The 14019-nt window shown below is 36.6% G+C and overlaps 1 non-coding gene across 1 annotated transcript; it reads right to left on the bottom strand.

Annotated features, from left to right (window-relative positions):
- Positions 1–6140: 6140 nt before the first annotated feature.
- LOC126065230 (small nucleolar RNA U6-53/MBII-28) lies at positions 6141–6243 on the bottom strand. Its single transcript, XR_007514776.1, has one exon. It is a non-coding gene; the product is annotated as a small nucleolar RNA U6-53/MBII-28 (small nucleolar RNA).
- Positions 6244–14019: the final 7776 nt, after the last annotated feature.

Below are 14019 nucleotides of genomic sequence, written 5' to 3'. Positions count from 1 at the left end.
ATTTCCATGCCCTAACTAGTGACTGAGAGTGGCAAGGGTACTAAAACAGTCCCATTTCAGGAGGATATGGGACTCCTCTGTTGTCTGGCTGAATCTTCTTTAGACTGTATGGCAGTCTACGCTGCTTTCTTCAATCTTTACCCCCATTCTCCACACCCCACGTTAGAGGTAGAATGCTCTCATGGTTTTTCCAGCCTTCTCTGGCTACCTACTCATTTTTTTCTACATAGAAATTTCCCCTAAATATATAAGTGTACAAAGAGAAATAACAAAACAACAATTGTTCCTTGAGAAGCAAATGCCAGAACATAGATAGATATATGATAGATCGATAGATAGATCGATAGATAGATCGATAGATAGATCGATAGATAGATCGATAGCTAGATGATAGATAGATAGATTGATAGATAGATGATAGATAGATAGGTGATAGATAGGTAGATGATAGCAGGTTTATTTTATATATACCTATATTAAATGCCAGAACAGTATTAAAGAAGCAATATATATAGATAGCGTGTTTTATATATATATATATAAAATGCCAGAACAATATTAAACATGTTCGATGTTAACTATATTATTAATATTGTTCTGACATTTGCTTTTCATAGGATAATTGTTGTTTTGTTACTTCTCTTGGTACTTTTATCAGTCTATCTTCATATATTTTTAAGTTCTGTTATTAAGTTCATAAGCATTTAGCAGTGATAGTCTCTCGATTATATGACCATCTTATCATTATGACACAACCCTTTTTATCCTTGGTAACATCTTTTCCTCTGGAATCTACATGGTCCAGATTTTTTTTGATTGTTCTATTTCCACCATTTTATGTTTTTAAACTTATATTTGTCCATGGATTTATAGTAGTTGAGGGCAGCATATAACTGGGTCTTGCTTTTTTATCCAATCTGATATTTCTTGCCTTTGTTTGAAGTGTTTAAGCCATTTATATTTAAATTGACTTTTGTGTATTTAGGTTTAAATTTATCATCATAGTATTTTATTTCCTATTTGTCTTATCCATTCTTTCTCTCTCTCTCTTTTTTTTTTTTTCCCTTTTTTGATTTTTTTTTTCTTTTTAATGATTCTTTTTTTCCTCCATTGTGGGCTTATTATTTAAGCCACTTTCCCTTACTCTTTTCATTGCCGTGTTATAGAGTATATTTTTAACTTATGGCAGCCTACCTTCAAATGGTATTTTTTTTAATATATATATGTGTCACTCAACATATAATATAAAAACTTTATAAAATATACTTCTATTCCCCCCACCTGTCCTTTGTGTGATTCTTAACATATTTTCCCCTTCTACCTTTTTTTAAAAAATGTTATAAACCCCACACTATATGCTTATTTTTGTTTTTTTTTAAAAAAATACTTTTTAAAGAGTTTTTTTTAAATTATAAAAATATTTTGTATTTATCCATATATTCACTATTTATGATGCTTTTTATTCCTTTGTGTATATTCAGATTTCCATCTGGTACAATTTTCCTTGTGCCCAAAACACTTATTAAACATTTCTTGGAGGGCAGGCTTGAGATCAATGAATTCTTTCAGCTTTAATATAACTGAAAATAACGTATCTTTATCCTCATTTTTGAAAGATATTTTAACTGGCTATAGAATAGCTCCCCCAGACTCCCACCCCCCCCCCAGTATTTTAAAATACTGACCCACTATCTTCTGGCTAGACTTGTTTTTAAAAAGAAGTGTCAAAAAATAAAGTCTCTGAGTCTACTGGAAGGAAAAATAAAGAGTTTTATTGAGTGAATATAACAATTTGAATTGGGCAGCATTCAGGAAGAATTTCCAAAATGCTCCATCTTTCTGGAGGCAAAGCTGAGTTTTTATACACAAAGTTAGGCATGGCTAATCTCACAAATGTTTTAAAAAGCATTCTTCATATCAATTAATCTTCTCTTTTTCCAGAAGACCATCTGTGTAAAACATTCTTTCTGAGGACATCGCATTTACATCACATGCTTTCTAGGACATTCTAAGCACATGCACTACTTTATTTTCTGTGTCTCTTCCTGGCTTACTCAGTGATTTGGATTAACTGTTGAGAGCCCAGTTGCCAGCTATTTTGGCTTTGCTGAGGGCCTTCCATTGTTATTAGAAACCCTTTTCAGAAGTCTGCTGTTTTTATGTTTATTATTATTTAAGTAACGTGCCTTTTCTTCTCTGGTTGCTTTAAAGATTTTCCTCTTCATCTCTGGTATTAAACAATCTAAAATGTGCTTTGGTGTAATGATCTTCATATTTCTTATGCTTCGTCTTTGTCAGTATTCTTGTATCTGTGGTTGTATTTAAAAATAAATAAAATCCATTGCCATTGAGTAAATTCCAACTCATAGCAACCCTATAGGACAGAGTAGAACTGCCTCATAGGGTTTCCGGGGAGGGCCTAGTGGACTTGAACTGTCGACCTTTTGGTTAGCAGCCGAACTTTTAACCGTTACTTCACCAGGGTTTCCATGGGTGTGTAGTTCCCACCGGAAACCCTGGTGGCATAGTGTTTAAGTACTACCCCTGCTAAGCAAAGGGTTGGCAGTTCAAAACTGCCAGGCGCACCTTGGAAACTCTATGGGGCAGTTGTACTCTGTCCTATAGGGTTGCTATGAGTCGGAATAGACTCCACAGCAACAGGTTTTTTTCATAGTTCCCACCAACTAAGAAATAAACCATGATTTCTTAAAAGATTTTGTTGTACCTCCTCCTACTTGGGAACTCTTCTTGCATAATTTTTTTCCCACAGACGATTGATTGTTACATTTCTTTCAGGTTTTATTCCTACTACATGTCAATTTGGATAGTTTTTACCACTCTGTCTTCAGGTTCACTAATCTTTTCATCTGCAATGTCTTATCTGCTTTTAATCTCATTTTTCATTTTAGATTTCTCTTCTTTTTTTACTTCTGGTTCAATTTGAGTCTCTACGTAGTCCATATTTCTTTCTAACGCACTCATGCTTAGATCTGTATTCTTGAATATATTTATACATGTATATAAATTTGAATATATTTATAGGCTTTACTAGTTGGTTTTGCTTCTCTAGAGAACCCAACCTAAGACAACCATCATTCTGTGTACTGATACCATAATTTATTTACCACTTTTTTAATGTTATATAAATAAAATAGCCTGCTATTTACTTTTCAGTTTCTGTCTTCTTTTGTTGCATATTTTGTTTCAGTGCTTCATGTTTTGATTGTATATAGTTTTTCTTTCTGCATGATGTGCTATTGCACTAATATTAATATTTAGTTATGGTATTAATCATTAATCAATTAGAATTATAACACAATTATAATTGTATTATGAAAACTGGACCAATGAGCAACATGATAAATGGAGAAAAGATTGAAGTGTTCAAGGATTTCATTTTACTTGGATCCACAATCAACAGCTATGGAAGCAGCAGTCAAGAAATCGAAAGACACATTGCATTGGGCAAATCTGCTGTGAAGGACCTCCTCAAAGTGTTGAAGAGCAAATATGTCACCCTGAAGACTAAGGTGCGCCTGATCCAAGCCATGGTATTTTCAATCACATCATATGCGTGTGCAAGCTGGACAATGAATAAGGAAGACTGAAGAAGAATTGATGCCTTTGAATTGTGGTGTTGGGGAAGAATATTGAATACACCATGGACGGCCAAAAGAACGAACAACTTTGTCTTGGAAGAAGTGCGGCCAGAATCCTCCTTAGAGGCAAGGATGGCAAGACTGTGTCTTACATACTTTGGACATGTTGTCAGAAGGGATCAGTCCCTGGAGAAAGACATCATGCTTGGCAGAGTACAGGGTCAGCAGAAAAGAGGAAGACCTTCAACGAGGTGGATTGACACAGTGGCTGCAACAATGAGTTCAAGCATAATGATTATAAAAATGGCTCAGGACCGGGCAGTGTTTCATTCTGTTGTGCATAGGGTCGCTATGAATCAGAACTGACTCAACGGCACCTAACAACAACAACAACATAATAAAATTACAATATTTGTATTAATATACGTTACAAAATACATATATTCACTCTTCTGTTGAAGAATATTTTAATTGTTTCTAATTTTTGTCTGTTACTAATAATGCTATTAGAAACACCCTTATGACTCATTTGATGTATATGTTTACAGATTTCTATTGAGTTCATTCCTAGAATTAATATTGCTGCTCCATAGGGTAAGCTCATTTCATCTTCAGTAAATGCTACCAAAATGTTTTCAAAAAAGCTTTACATATTTACTCCCTGCCAACAGTTTGTGGGGGTCCTACTTGTTCCACATCCTTACTGACATTGTGCTTTGTCAGCATATTTAATTTTCATATCTTTATTGAATATGTAGTGAAATATCATTGTGGCTTTAATTTGCTTTTCTCTGATAGCTAATGAGTTTGAGCACTATTTCTGAAATATATTAGCTATTCGAATATTCTTCTTTGAAGTGCATTTTCATGTTACTGGATCATTTATAATCGTATTTGTATATTCTGGACTATTCCTGGTTAATATTATGTATTTCAATTTTTTTATCCTTTTTTTCCCCGTTCTTGCATTTTTTCTCTCTCAATGGTATCTTTTGAGGAACAAAATTCTTCATTTTAATGAGATCCAATTTATCAATATTTTCCTCTTGTATGTTTGTGTGCGTTTGTGAATATGAATGTAACAGTTAAGCACATAGCTACTAACTGAAAGGTTGGCTGTTCAAATTTACCCAGAGGCATTTCAGAAGAAAGCCCTGGAGATCTATTTCCAAAAGATCATAGCCATTGAAAATCTTATGGAGCAGAGTTCTATTCTGAAACATAAGAGATCACCCATGAGTTGGAGATCGGCATAAGCTTGAACTTCTTGATAGAACCTTTCATTATGCAAACACAGAGTTATGGGAAAGAACAATTATTTACCAGGTGAACAATTAAATCAAAATTTTAAAATTGTAGACTGTGTGAAAGGAGAGATTTAGAGAGAACAGGTAAATGACAAAACAGAATGCAAGTAGCATGGATTAATAATAAATATCAAGTCAGTGGCTGGGTAAAAATAACGACTTTCAACTGAAAACAATGATTTTTCCATTTATGTTTGATTATACATATGAAATTGTTACTGAACCTGGAAAGGTAGGACCTCGTCCAGGGTGCTCAGACTTGCCAGTGACTGAAAACCAGTCTTTGAGGAAGAGAAAGGAACTTTATTGCAATGTGCAGAGCAAGGAGTTGAGAGGAAGTTCCTCAGATCTGACTACCTGAGCTGGGTAAGCAGGGCTTATACGTGATTTGGGCAGCAAGATGAGGACCACACAGGTGTACTGGGGAGGAAAATTTCTAGAAGGCAACCAGGAAACAGGACCTGGTTCTTTTTGGACCTCTCACTTCAGAATAGGGCCCAGAGGAAGATTTTCCTTCTGATTCATTCCTTCAGTCACTGAGTCCTCTGTTGAGGTTGATAGTGGTCACAGCTGGCCCTTCTGCGCAAGCAGAGTGGGCCAAATCTGGCTTGGCCTAGCTTAAGGACTAATGGAAATGTACTGGCATTCGTAGGGTCAGGTTACAAAATCATTTAGGATAAATTTGTTTATAGGCTATAGAATTTTGGGCAACTTTTGTCCTTAGTAATTGAAATCATTTTATTCTGTCTTTTCTTTTGTCTGCCTTTCTAAATCATTATATATTTCACATAATTTGTATATATTAAAATCAATTATATAATGGCCAAATTACTTTTATTCTATCATTGTTTCAAAACATTTTTAGGCTAAAGTCCTTGTTTTAGTGATTAGATAAAAAATTGTTGCAAATGAAAACACATCCACAAGGGAATCCAAGTTTTGCTACTATTTTCAAGATAATAAGTGAAAATAATTCATGAGTTCCATTATATTTTGAATATAATCATTGCAACTCTACAACATCTTATCAGGTGTGTTTTGGAATTCAGAAATTTTCAGAATCTAGAAAGATAATATAGGGCATTTATAACACGACCAGCAAGTTTAGGGGTAGAACTCCACCATGAAGTATGTTTTACTATTTCCACAGGAAACTGCGAATAAGAAAATCAAGTAGGATAACTACAGACTACAAATAACCTCATATATTTTCAGGTCAGGGTTCACAACTCAGAACCTTCAGATCAGATTTTGACCAAATTGGTTACACACACACACACAATATATGGGAGCCCTGGTGTCACAGTATTTAAGAACATGGCTGCTAACCAAGAGGTCAGCTGTTTGAATCTACCAGCCATTCCTTGGAAACTGTATAGGCAGTTCTACCGTGTCCTATAGGGTCACTATGAGCTGGAATTGACAAAGAGGCAATGGGTTTGGTTTTGGTTATAATATGTGTGTGTGTGTGTGTGTGTGTGTGTGTGTGTACACATGTATATATAAATATATGTATATATGCATTCAGATTTCGGATTTCAGAATGTGGTAAATTTTGCAAAAACAAAACAAACCAAAATTTTTGATTATCTTTGTGTAAACACATAAGTCCATATTTTTTCTAATTTCTAAATATTCATTCACTTAATGTGTAATTATGATTCACTCAATTCTTTGAACTTATTTCTTCATCTATTTTAGTTTTCTTACATATTTTAATCTACAAAGCTGTTTATGCAACTAAATGATCCTAGCAAATAATAATATAATCAGTACAATACCTTGCAAATTCATTACTAAATACAAAAAAGTAAGCTCTTGTATTTCATTAATAAGACATTATTCAATAAGATAGTAAAAAAAAAAATTTTTTTTCCTTAAATCAATGCTTATCAAATCCCCCCACATATATTTTTAAAAAACTGAAAAGAAATTATTAAATCCTCTGTAGAAATATTTTTTAAAATCTGAAAACAAAAATTATCTGTTTGTATTTTGTGAAAATTAAGAATAATCAATTTGAAATGTGTTATGTGTGCAAGAACAAGTAATTATGTATTAGTATGTGTACTTGGAGAGAATGTGTGAAAATATTTTGGTGTTTTTGAAGCTTGTGTTTATACAGGAAAAAAATAATATTGAATTAGGAAAATTTACCTTGTCCATTAAAGTTTGAGTTTCCCAGAAAGAAGACTGCATGGAGCTTTGCAAACAAGATCTTGATTGGGGAGCAGTCTTGGGATCAGCATTCGGGTTCAATTTGAAGAAGTGCTCAGAATTTAAATAAAGAAGGTATATTTAGTGAGGGGCAAGTCCTGGGAGAGAAGCATATCTGAGAGCTGTCAGCTACCAACAATACTGAGGGAATAAGTAATTTAATTGTAGAGGTCTGTATCTATTTACTTCCTGTTATGGTTAAGGGTGTGTCATCTTGTCTGGGGCATGATTCTCAGTAGCTTGGCAATTATGTAATGATGTAATTTGGCAGTTACATAATGATGTAGTCATCCTCCATTTTGCTATCTGATGTGAACAGCCAATCAGTTGAAAAGAGAGTTTCCGTGGGAGTGTGGCCTGCATCAAATATATAAGAGTGTTCTAGAAAAGCTTGCAAGCTCGGGATTCTGTATCTGACTTGTTATTCTCTCTCCTCTGGTTCTTGGGATGTGAGCCAACAGCCTTCTGCCTGACCTGCAGATCTTGGGATTTGCCTGTTCCCTCAATATCGTGAGCCAGCATCTTTCCATCTGACCTGCTAATTTTGGGTTCATTAGCCCCTGCAGCCACGTGAGTCAGAAGAAGACTCCAGCCTGACCCAAAGATTTGGGACTTGCCAGCCTCCACAATTGCATGAGCTATTTCCTTGAGATAAATCTCTTTATATGTATATACATGTACACTTTACTGGTTTTGCACCTCTAGAAAACCCAGTCTAAGACATTTGGTACCAAGAGTGGTTCTAGAGGAACAAAATCATAAGGATGAGTTTTCTGAATTGATTTTTCAAGTATTACTAGCCTTAAAAGCTCTAATAACTCTGCCTTCAATAGTAAAGAGAGCACTGTTAATCCATGGCATGAGGTAGCAATAGAAATACACAAAATATAGCAGAAATGGATCAAATATTTGTGAGAGACAAGGCTCTGGGTGATTGGATATTTGATACTTTTCTACAATTTTGTCAGAATGAGAAATACAGGGAAGCTGGTTTGTTGGTCCAACTTTTGCTAGACAAAGTGGTGAAAGAGACAAATACAGGACTTCAGAGTCACTGCTCAAGTGGCACGTAAAAGACCTCAAATTTGTCACTTGTGCGCTGAAAGAAAGGTTTGTTTTTTGTAGTAACAGAGCTCATATTGCCGAAAAGTAAATCCAGAGTCTTATTGTAAGAGTGGCAGAATTACAATGCCAACTGAATTTCTAACCTCAAATGGTATCTGAAGTTAAAGTGAGAGCATTGATTGGGAAGAAATGGGATTCTGAAACTTGGGGTGGGGACAAATGGAAAGATAATTAGGAAGCTTGGGACGTTGAACCCCTAAATTCTGTTGAAACACTCCTTCCAACAAAACCAGCTGTTTTACTCACACCTAAAGAGATTACTCCATCTTTGTTTCCTAAGCCACCCCTCCCAGTAAAACCATTAACATCTCCAACCTCACCTGATTAGATTAACCCATCTGTGTCTGAAGAACCTTTTTCTGAGATACTGTCTGGGGTGGATTCTGGGGCATTGCCTAGGGGTATTCACCTGAAGGAGATGCCTATAAGACGTTGCTGAATGTCCCCAGGAGCACCTTCACCACCCATTTTTGCTTCTAGGCCTATAACTAGGCTTAAGTCCCAGTAAGCCCCAAAAGGTAAAGTACGAAGTGTAACCCAGGAGGAGCTACACTACACTTCAAAAGAACTGCTTGATTTTTCTAATATTTACAAACAGAATCCTGGTGAATATGTGTGAGAATGGCTATTAAGGGTATGGGATAATGGTGCAAGGAACATAAAGTTAGATCAATCTGAGTTTATTGATATGAGACTACTAAGCACAGATTGTTCATTCAAAAGTTTTGGCTCAAAAGCTTACAAAAAGATCTTATAATTTACTTGGTTGGTTCACTGAAGCATGGATTAAGCCATGTCCTACACTAAATCAAGTTGAAATGCCTGACCTGCCTTGGTATACTGTAAAAGAAGGTATCCAAAAAAAAAAAAAAAAGCTTAGGGAAATTGGCACGTTAGAGCGGGTTTATCAGGTTGGACCCACAGGTCTACACATGGAGTGCCCAGAGGACACAGCTTTTACCATAACAGTGAGGAACAAGTTTGGAAAGGGAGCCCAAGCATCCTTGAAGACTGCTGTGATTGCTATTTTATGTTGTTAGGTTTGACAGTGGAAATTGCCTAACTGAATTAAGACACTTAACTACAATGATATTGATTATATCCTGTGGTGGTAGGTTTTTTTTATATGTATGTCAGATATCTTTGTCTTCTTCCGTCCATTATTCCATTACTTATTAGAAAATATAAGATGTAAATAAGGTAAGAGTGTTTTTGATTGTACACATGTTAGTTGTATCATTTTAGGTGCAAGTATGACTTTGTACTTGTCTGTTTAGGGGTTGTGTATGGTTTAAGGACATGTGTAGGTGCTAGGCTGATAATAGGTGGACAGTGATTGCTAAGGTTGTGTGTCAACTTGATTTGGCTATGAATCTCAGTGGTTTGTCAGTTATGTAACAATGTAATTTAGCAGTTCCATTTTGTGATCTGATGTGAGCAGCCAATCAGTTGAAAAGAGAATGGCCTGCATCCAGTATATACAGATGTTCTGGCAAAGCTTGCATCTCTGAATCTCGCTTCTGACTCATCATCCTTTCACCTCCAGTTCTTGGGATGTGAGCCAGCTGCCTTCTGCCTAAACCAAATGTTGGGATTTGCTGGCTCAATTAACCTCATGGGCTAGCAACTGCGTGAGTCAGAAGAAGCCTCCAGCCTGTTGCCTGACCCATGGATTTGGAACTTGCCAACCTCCACAACTGCCTGAGCCATTTCCTCGAGATAAATTATATATATGCTTCATTGGTTTTGTACCTCTATAGAACTCAGTCTAAGACACTTCATGTAATAAGCAAGTTGTAAGAGAAAGATTGATGAAATGAAAGGCAGTATCTGCTGCTGTAGAAGATCTTGAAATCTTAATGAATCCTTGTCACTCCTTCCACCATCCATTCCTTATCCCCCACACCCCACCCCCAGGATAGCATATTTACTAACATAGGTGGCTTACCCGTTGGGGTGGCATAAACACCTTGAGAAATCTCATCTCTTTGGTATTACGCTCTTCTAAAGCTGTGGCTGTTGAACTTGCCCATTTATGGTCAAAATAGGGCAAGTGGATGCTAGTTGATGCCCCCAAGGATCAACTAGTTACTAAAAGTATTCTTCCTACCTCCCTTATATAATAGCAGCTCTACCTCTGTGTGATGACCAGGGTTAATTATCTCTGCCAGGATTTTGACTCTTCTTGTCTGCTGGTCTTTTGATATGTGTTATGTGTTCAAATACTTGTAATTGTGTAATTGTACATGTATTTGGAGAGAACACTATCGATGTTAACTATGTTATCTAATGGTTTAATGGGACTCTTGCTCTTACTCCTGTTAGAAGCAACTCCACTGTAGGAAGCAGTACCACTAAACTCACAGGACTCAGATTTGTAGGGATGAGGTGCACAGTTTTCCTAAGAGATTCACAGAGGTTGATGGTAAGAGAGCTGATCTTGCTTTCATCCTTAGGTTATTAGGAACGCATCTTCTACATGTTAAACACAGCCAATAGCTTGTCAGTGCTGTGAAATGTTATGAGAATGGTAGATTGAATAGCATGCACCCTGTTATGGATTGAATTGTGTCCCTCAAATATATGTGTTGTAAATTCTAAATCCTATATCTGTGGATGTGATTTCATTTGAGGATAGGGTTTTCTATGTTGTGTTAATGAGGACATATGAGTGTAGAGTGTGTCTTAACCCAATCACTTTTGAGATACAAAAGGAACATATTAGGCACAGAGTCAAGCAAGCATGATGAGGGGAAAGATAGATACTATATGGAAATCTCCAAGAAACTCCAAGAAGAATAATAGAGAAGCTCAGACAAGGATTTTCCTCCAAATGGGACAAAGAGAGCCTTTCCCTAGAGTGGCACCCGAAATTCTAGCATCCCAAACTATGAGAAGCAGCCCTGGTAGCACAATGGTTAAGAGCTCGGCTGTTAGCTGAAGGGTTGACATTTTGAACCCAACTAATAACTCCACAGGAGAAAAGACCTGGTGATCTGCTTCTGTACAGATTACAGACAAGAGAATCCTATCGAGTAGCTTTACTCCGTCATATAGAGTTGGAATTGACTCAGGGACACACAACAAAAAACTGTGACAAAATAAATTTCTGTTCACTAAAACCACCCACTTGTGGTATTCCTGTTATAACAGTACTAAGAAACTAGGACACTCTCTGTCATGTTCCCTTTTCTGGAAAGTGGGTCTCATAGTTTGATATAATGTTATGTGGAATCCCACTCTGAAAGGAAAAGAAAAAAAGGAACTTTTAAGGTGTTACATAGTGTGATAAACAAGTATTTGAAACAATAAAGGGAAACTCATGTCTATAATATATGTAGACTCCAGTCAAGATGAGCCATTGCCCCTCCAGGGTGTATACAGTATAGTCAGCTTGCCACCAGGTGGCTGACTGGTATCTTTGAGGGGAAGGTACCATACTGATGAATTCACATTGGTCTTTGTTGCTGGCAGGTTGGGCTCTCAGCAGTGGCAGTAGCTAGATTAGCCTTAAAAAAAAAAAAAGGGAATCTGTGCTGTTAAGACCATGCATAGCTTACATTTCTGTCATTCTGTCTACTTAGATGTTTAGTACCTCTTCTTTCACTGGCATGAGATACAAGATTTTCTCGTACTTCGTATCCACTCCCATAGACCCATCCACGTACCATTTCTTCTGATCTCCTTGTCTCTAAACTTCCAATTTTTCTTTTTCCATACCCCTGATGAATTATTCAAGGCACTTACTACTGCCCATGTTCTAACCATTGGCAATTCTTTTTTTTCCACACAAATTGGGTAAACAGATATACTGCTTGAATGCCCTTTGAGAGGACTTCACCTTGTATTCTTTCAAGGTCACCCTGGAGTGGGGCTGGAATTTAGCAAGAGTATACTTTAATATTACACTCACATATGGAACTTAGCTGAAGGTGAAGTGTCAGTGTAACTGTGGCAAATTACGTAGTGGTCTGGATTACCTATTTATACAGCTTACTTTTGCCTTGTACTCTTGTTTATGCTTGATCTTAAACACATCTCTTCCATCATATAATGGATTGCTGCTGGTCAAATCTGACCTTATTATTTGGTTGTTCTAATAGAACCCAGCTTATGATGGAGACTTCTAACCACAAGGTCACTTAATACTCCAGGGCTGAGTAATATGCCAGGAATTGTTTCTCAAAAAAAACACATACATGTCTACTGAACGTGTCACAATATTGGTTTTTTACCCTAAAGGCCTAGATTGTAATTCTCATATTGATGTTTGCCATAAATTTCACATGGCATATTTTTTCCTCCACAGATATCAATACTACTATTTAATCTTCTAAGTCATATGGCCCATGTGGCAGAGACACTTACATGTCAGCCTGGACCATTCATAGAGCCCTATCTTTCCCTAGGATCAGTTTGAAGCTAGTAGGCTTTTGTGTCGTCTGGCATATGGATTGGAACAGTATTCTCAAATGTGGCTATGCTTCCTCCAAACTCTGAAGAGGCCTATTGGATATTGAGTTTCCTCTGTTAGTGAGACATGCAAGATGCAATATTATGTCTTTACCTTGGTTGAGGCATGTCCTAGGATATTTCAGACACTGTGGACTCTCAAATCCACATTAATGTGGTGATACCTGATCTTGGTTTGTCTCACTCTCTGGATTGTATGTATCTTACCAAAGAATCCAACAGACTTGCTACTTTTCACCCATCTCATCCTATTCTACTGTATTCTGTAGGGTTTTTATGAGTCAGAATCGACTGGACAGCGATAGGTTTTTTTAATCCTATTAATATGATGTCATTATTAGAGTATACTCTTGGGTTGTTCTTCCAAATGTCCAGATGTTTCAGGTTCCTTTTGAGGACAGGGGACAGGAGAGTTAAATAACATTGGAGAAAGACCATCAAATGTATATTGTTGTCTGTGTAGAGTAAATGTAATCTTTTCTGATGCTTTTTTCTAATAGGGATAAAAATGGATGTATTTTCACTGTCAGAGAAAACATCATGAGTCTAATAGCCTGTTAATCTGCTTTAGCAAAGATACTACCTCTGTAATACACCTGTAATAGGGACTACTGCTTATTTGAATTTGCAGTATCCCATTGACATTCTCCAGAATTTATCTCTGTGTGTGTGTTTTTATTTTTTTAATTGGTGGTTTAATGGTATTTTTAGTTATTTAAAATTGGCACTAATCTTTGCCATACCTTCTGAGTGTGATATGATTTTGATTTATTTTCTTCATGAACTGTCGGGAGGCTGTATCAGAGACTTCCATTTGACCTTAACCTCTGACAGCTCATAACCCAGAGAGCAAAATACCAATGTGGGGTTTTGGCCATTTATGGAGTATACTGACCGCAACTTTAAATTTGGGAACCAGAGAAATCACCACCAGGAGCTCTACAGACTTACTGAGCACACTGTGACCCAGACTTGATCACAGACTCAATTTATTACTCAGTCCCCATGAACACTCACTCAACAGAAGTCCATAAAATGCTTGGAACTTCTCGTATCAGTGTCAACAAGGACCCTGTGTCCAATAGTCCTCAAAACGTTTGGATATTTCTCTTCCCCGGGGTATAATTACCCAGTTAAAAGACCACATATCTCTTTCAGAAGGACTCAGAACTCATAATCAAATATTTTTGCCGTGGTATTGCATGGTCCCTGCATCAAGGGACCAGCCCTCTCTATAAGCAATAAGTTTCAGGTCTGAAAACTGGCTCAGATCCAGAAACTGGTAAAATATAATGAGA

The sequence above is a fragment of the Elephas maximus genome, chromosome 21, assembly GCF_024166365.1.
Source record: "Elephas maximus indicus isolate mEleMax1 chromosome 21, mEleMax1 primary haplotype, whole genome shotgun sequence".
Lineage (NCBI taxonomy): Eukaryota > Metazoa > Chordata > Mammalia > Proboscidea > Elephantidae > Elephas > Elephas maximus.
Note: the sequence above shows the minus strand (reverse complement) of the source record. Positions and strands in the feature narration are given on the sequence as shown.